General features: G+C 39.0%; 1 long non-coding RNA gene across 1 annotated transcript; it reads right to left on the reverse strand.

Annotated features, from left to right (window-relative positions):
* Window positions 1–255: 255 nt before the first annotated feature.
* LOC123329419 lies at window positions 256–6,835 on the reverse strand. Its single transcript, XR_006544824.1, has 2 exons — window positions 587–6,835; window positions 256–366 (listed from the first exon to the last, which is right to left on the reverse strand). It is a non-coding gene; the product is annotated as an uncharacterized LOC123329419 (long non-coding RNA).
* Between the last annotated feature and the right edge of the window lie 269 nt (window positions 6,836–7,104).

The following is a 7,104-nucleotide window of genomic DNA, read 5'->3' on the forward strand; positions in this document are numbered from 1 at the left end:
TAAACAATGTTTGCACACACAACCAGATTGTTATAAAGGTTAAATGCAATAAAATGTCAAGGTGTCTGGTGCAAAGCCAGTAGCTAATATTCACCATTTTAGTTGTTCTCCTTTTCAGGGATTTTCAGTGAAATAGATGGTCTACCTTTGCTTCTCCCAGCCTATTTGGTGATCTCTCTTCAGATCCAAACTTTCCAATAGTTAAAAGTATATAGATCAATGTTACCCAAAGTATAGTTGAAAAAGTCACTGAGCATCAGAATTACCCAAAGAGTTTAATAAAAAGGAAAATTCCCATAGTCTACCAAGTCAATCTCTGAAACAAGGCCCAGCATTTCAACAAAGCACCTCACGTGATTCTTGTTCCTGTTAAAGCATAAGAAGAAAATATTTAGGTTAAACTAATGAAAAGGACTTGGGAGACCTAAGGCTGTGCTGTGGGCTTTCCCCTTTTCAGGAGTCAAACACACTGGTGGACAGGCCTGGATTGAGACTTTGCCTACGCTGAAAGATCATCGCTGTTTCGAGTTTGGGCTTTGAAGCCAGGAAGACTTGAACTCAAGTCCTGGCTTTGCCCCTTACTTACTGTTGGATCTGGAGCTGGTTACTTGGTTACTGTGAGCCTCAGTGTCTTCCTATGTAAACTATGGGTAATAGTGGTAACTATTTCAGAGGGCTTGCGTGCTGTGCGTGCTCAGTCGCTTCAGTCGTGTCCAACTCTTTGCGACGCTGTGGACTGCAGTTCCTCTGTCCATGGGATTCTCCAGGCGAGAATACTGGAGTGGGTTGCCATGCCATCCTCCAGAGAATCTTCCCAACCCAGGGATCAAACCTGAGTCTCTTATGTCTCCTGAACTGGCAGGCTGGTTCTTTACCACTAGCGCCACCTGGGAAGCCCAGAGGCACTTGGGGATGATTAAAGGCAATAGTGATGTAGGTAAAGCATAACACCTCGCCTAGAGAAAGTGACCAGTGAGTGGTTGCCATCTTCACAACTATTATCTGCTCCCAGGAAAGCACAGGGAGTATACACTAATAAAGATTTCCTAAAAAACTTGCAGCAGCTAAGCTGTGGAAGCATCGGTTCCTCACTGGGACAATATAACTAGAAGATAAATCTTTGACTTCAAATTGGGGTGCCACAGAATTTACTATCAAGTTGTCAATTTTTTTTTCCAGGACAAATTCTAAAACCAATTGAATGCCTAGATATCAGCTGAAAACTGGGATCTGCCCAGGTAAATCAGAAGACTACATGGTCGCCCTGCTTATAATTTAACGTTAATACTGCAAAAAGGCAGTCTTTGGAATGGAAAATCCCAATATTGCACAGTCTGTCATTTTCTACTAGTATCTAAAAAAAAATATGATCTCAATTTCCCCCAATTGTTCAATAAATCAGTGCTAACCCTATGCTTTCTAATTCTGGATTAAATAAATTATTTCTTTGTTTAGCAGACTGTATTTGCCAAGAGGTGCTACTTTTTAGGTTATACTTCAATGCATGACAAATAATGTAACAGATACAATTGAAAAAATCATTTGTCAGCAGTTCATAATTTAATTTCTGTGACTGGAGAATGAGGTATGATGCAGTAGAGAACCATATAAAAATTTAGGAAAGCTAGATTATTTGGGTTGTCATCCTGACGCCATCACCAGCTGGCTGTGTGATCACAGGCAAATCACTAAACTCTGCTGTGTTGCACAGTTTCATCAGCTGCAAAATGAGAAAAATGCCACTTGCCCTAAGTCCTTCCAAGATTGGTAATAAGATCAAATGAGATGTCAGAGTAAGTGCTTTGAAAAAGTATGACAAAAGAACACTTATTTTTAGTAAAGGATGGAGCCTCACTTCTTCAAGAGAAAACACCCATATCTCCTTTTAAGCCACCAAATAGTATTGAAAGAGGCGATGTATAATTATAATAGAGCTCAAAAGATCTGGTCTCGCGGGCCTCATCCTCTCTGCTCTGCTATTGTTGCGGCAGATGATTAATCATCAGATTCTTGACTTCCCTCTTTGCTGACTGGCCACCCTAGGGTTGTAGCTACGTTTCAAATCCATCTTTGGGCTTTGCAGCGATGCAGGACAAAAAGCCTTCCCTAGTGTTAGGGCATGCCAAAGCTGAACCTGGAACCCCCATTAGCCTAATTGACAGCATGACTTTGCCCTGGGGAGAAGAGTGATCATCTAGCTATTTATCTTGTCTGTAGGTTTATCACCACTGCGCTCAGGCAGAGATGCTTAAATATAAAAATGAGGTAAGGCACATTTTTGCCAGACTATGTGCCATTAAAGCCAGGTTGGGGGTCAGAAGCATGAAAGGGGAGCATCTGGGATCGCGGTCCTCTCTGTTGCCGCTTAATGTCTCAAGTGGCCTTGGCGTAAGGGGATGCTTACGAGGGCACTAAGGGACATCTCTTTGTAATTGGGAGCAAGCTGGAGCTGCGTGGCCACTGCTACCCACGGAGCTGCTGCCTGCAAGCGGCTAGACTGCTGGTTTTCTGCGAGGCAGGAGAGGCCCATTAGAAGCATGGAGGGGCGGTTTAATTCTGCAACAAGATGTGTACAAATGTATGCCTCCTATTGAAACCCATGCAACAGCTTCCAAAGTTAATTAAAAGCTAATTTTCTAATGAGGTGGCAACACTGGCAACAACATGCTATCAGTATGAGAGCTGCAGCCAGCAGCCGGTGAGGGAACAGGCGGCCTCCCTCTTACGGGATGGAGCATCCTACCTGTACACATTAATTAGCCTCCAGCTGTATTGCTTTAATACTAGACACCAGTATAGATGGTCATAAAACTCATAAATTGCTTTGGCATTGCCAAGACATCATTGATACTTATTTTACAGTAGGACTCTTTCCAGCAATAACGTCACAAGCAGTGAAATCCGTTCCTGGAAGTATTAAAGCCAGGGGCAGTGTGAGAGCAACTCTGTTATATGACGTGGACATTTTAATCCCTTGGGCAATTGTTGTATGTGAAACAGACTTGAAATTAGCTTTAATAAATAGAGAGAAAGTACCTTAAATTAACTGCACTTATGTTGATTTTGCCTCTTGTTTTGATTTCCAACACATAGCCCGGCAGGATGACTTGTGGTCATTATCCTAATGATATGGGTCTCCTGGACATAGTCAGAGTATGCCAGCCACCTGTGGCCATTCCTTGGCGTGCTTCACAGGGAATGTATAATGATGCCATGCAAATAGATGCTGAGAACAACCAAAGAAAACGCTACGGAAGCTCTAGGATACTAGCTTGTTGGTTAAATTCTATCAGTAAATAATTGAAGACATACTTAGGGACTTTAAGATAGTCTAAGAAATTGAATAAACCTGTATTATATATCCAATCAATGCTAAGCAACAGGTATAAAAATTTGCTTCGAACGTACTGCTTCTGCAGAAAGCTTCTTGCTGCCAAAGGAGACTAATTTTTTAAAAATTCACCTGCTTGTAAAATAGTATAGAGATTGGTCTTTTCAGTTAACTAGTCTTTATGTACACACTGGCTTCCCTGGTGGCTCAGTCAGTAAAGAGTCTGCCTGCAATGCAGGAGACCTGGGTTTGATCCTTTGGTTGGGAAGATCCCCTGGAGAAGAGAATGGCAACCTACTCTAGTATTCTTGCCTGGACAATTCCATGGACAGAGGAGCCTGGTGGGCTACAGTCCATGGGGTCGCAGAGTTGGGCACAACTGAGTGACTAACTTTATGTACACACTCCTTTCTCTTATTTCTGGATGCCTTTTTATTCTCTCTCATAGTCTCTTTTGTAGCTTCTGTCTCTCTCATTAATTTCTTATTCTTGTTTCTCTTTTCCCTCACTTTTGTTCTCTCATATTCTTAGCAGATGGTATGTCCTTAGTACTTAATTTTAAATTTCAGAATGACATCATTACAACGGAAGTCCAATATTGCATACTTTATTGAGTCTTTAAGTAAATATTCATTCAGCAACTATTATGTGCCAGGTGCTGTTCTGAACCAGTGCTGAGGAACCACAATTAACAAAATCAGTGACACTTTTTCTGTTGAGGAGTTGAGATTCTCATCTATTTCTCACCCAACAAAAAGCAAACAATCAATGAAGTAGATGCTAATCGCATTTAGCACATGGAAATACTGTAGCTTAGAGATATTAAATACCTTGATTAACGTTATATATCAAAGCCTTATATTTTTCCACCACATACATTGCCTTAGTTGAATAAATTAAAAAAATAGCTCTGGGAGAAAATTAAGGTGGTAAACAAATCTTATGAGAACAGTCTTCAAAATATTCAGAGTAAAGACATCTGTAAACTGGTGGTGTCAGACCCTAAAATAAATATTTTTAAAATTAAATTATTTAAAACAGAAAACTTACAACTGACACCACAGAAAGACAAAGACATACAAACAATTATATATCAATAAAGTGAACCACCTAGAAAAACTACCAGATCCTAGAAATGTATGATTTCCTATGACTTAACCAGGAAGATATAGAAAACATGAGCAGATCAGTAATGAAACTGAATCAGTAACTTTAAAAACTTCCAATAAGCAAGCCCAGGACAGGCAGTCTCACAGGTGAATTCTACCACATATTTAGAGTAGAGATAATACCTATCCTGCTCAAACGACACTAAACCATTGCAGAGGAAGGAAGATTTCCTAATTCATTCTGCAAGGCCAGCATCACTCAGATACCCAATCCAGACAAAAATACTTGAAAAAAAATTATAGTCCAATACCACTGATGAACATAGATTCAAGAATTCCTAAGAAAACATTAGAAAACCAACTTCAACAATACATTAAAAGGATCATCCACCATAATCAAGTGGTATTTATCCCAGGGATGCAAGAATGTTTCAAAATCTGCAAATCAATGTGATACATCACATTAAAAATTGAAGAATAAAAATTATATGATTGTCTCAGTAGATTTGGAAGAAGCTTTTGACAAAATTCATCTCTTTGTGATTTAAAAAAAAAGTGTCAGCTAAATGGATATAGAGGGAATATACTTCAACATAATAACAGTCATATATGACAGACCCACAGTTAACATTGTGGGTGAAAACAGAAACAAGTCAAGGATGCCCACTCTTGCCACTTTTATTTAATATGTTATCTAATAACACATTGATATTGTCCTAGGAACAACAATCAGACAAAAAATACAGAAAGAAATAAAAATATCAACTACAAATTGGCACTTGCCATTTACCTCTACAAGGATCAAGTCATAAGCTTCTGTGACTGCTGACCTTCAACACAGGCTGAGAGGAGGAGAGGGTGGAGGTCACTGTGCCTTGGAAAAAGTTCACAGAAGAGAATTCAGATAGATATTTTCAGGAGGAGATATCATGAGCCCAATTCTTACATCTCCTCATATCTAGAAAAGTACTAAAATCTTTAATGGTGATGTCTATTTCTTGAGATTAGCAGTAACTGTCATAAGACAAGCAGCAGACTTCTGCAAAACAGTATGTGCTTAATTTCATGTATTTTCCCTTTACCAAAATCACATATGCACTGACCTACCCCCTTATCTTTTTGGAGAAGCTTCTCAGAGCTATCTGAAATGCTATATCTTAGGCTATAGTCCCGATTTTGTCCCAAATAAAATTTGACTCACAACTAACACATTGTGTGTTTTTTTAGTTGACAAAAGAATTCCAAATTGAAAAAGAAGAAAAACTGTCACTGTTTTCAGATGACATGGTACTTTATATAGAAAACCTTAATGAGGTGGCAAGACTATTAGAGCTCATCAATGAATACAGAAAAAGTTGTAGAATACAAAATTTATATCTGTAAATCTGTTGCATTCCTATACACAAATAGTGAAACTATAAGAAAGAGAAATTAAGAAAATAATTCTATTTATAGCCGCATCAAAAAGAACAAAATACAGAGGAATAAATCTGAGGAGGAAGAAACTTGTACTTGGAAAACTATGAGACACTGATGTAAGGAACTGAAGATGACACAAACAATATGAAGATATGTCCTGCCTGTGATTGGGAAAAATTAATATTATGATGATCATACTCTCCAACGCAATCTGCAGATTTAAGAAATCTCTATCAAAATACAAACGGCATTTTTCACAGAACTTGAACAAATAACTGTAAAATTGGTATGGAAGCACAAAAGCCCCTCAACTGCCAAAACGATCTTGAGTAAGAAGGATAAAGCAGGATGTATCATGCACGCTGACTTCAAATTATACTACCGAGCTACAATAATCCAAACAATATGCCACTCGGACAAAAGCAGACACAGTAATCAATGGAACAGAATAGAGGGCCCAGAGCTAAATCCAAAATTATGTAGCCAATTAACCTACAAGAAAGGAGGCAAATACACACAATGAGGGAAAGATAGTCTCCCCAGCAAATGGTTTGGGGAAAACTGGACAGCTACATGCTGTCAAAATCTAACTAGACTATTTTCTCATACTACATACAGAAATAAACTAAAATGGATTAAAAACTCAAACATAAAACATGAAATCTTAAAACTCCTAGAAAAAAACACAAGCAGCATGCTGTTTGACATCGGCCTTAGCAATATTTGCTTTTTTGCTCTGTCTTCTCAGGCAAGGGAAACAAAAACAAAAATAAATAGGACTACATCAAACAAAAAATCTTTTGAACAGCAAAGGAAAATAACAGCAAAATCTAAAGGCCATCTGTGCCTCGTTGGTCAGTCATGTCTGACTCTTTGTGACCCCATGGACTGCAGACCACCACGCTCCTCTGTCCATGGGGATTCTTCAGGCAAGAATACTGGAGTGTGTTGCCAAGCCCTCCTCCAGGGGATCTTCCCAACCCAGGGATCTAGCCCAGGTCTCCCGCATTGCAGGTGGATTCTTTACCAGCTGCGCCACCAGGGAAGCCCAAAGGTCATCTACTGAATGGGAAAAGATATATGCAAATGATATATCTGATACAGGGTTAAAATCCAATTGTACAAAGAATGTGTACAAGTCAATATCAAACAGACAAACTGATTAAAAAATGGGTAGAGGAACTGAATAGACATTTTTTTTTTTCCTCAGAGAAGACATACAGATGGCCAACAGGTACATGAAAA

This window comes from Bubalus bubalis, chromosome 15, assembly GCF_019923935.1.
Source record: "Bubalus bubalis isolate 160015118507 breed Murrah chromosome 15, NDDB_SH_1, whole genome shotgun sequence".
Classification (NCBI taxonomy): domain Eukaryota; kingdom Metazoa; phylum Chordata; class Mammalia; order Artiodactyla; family Bovidae; genus Bubalus; species Bubalus bubalis.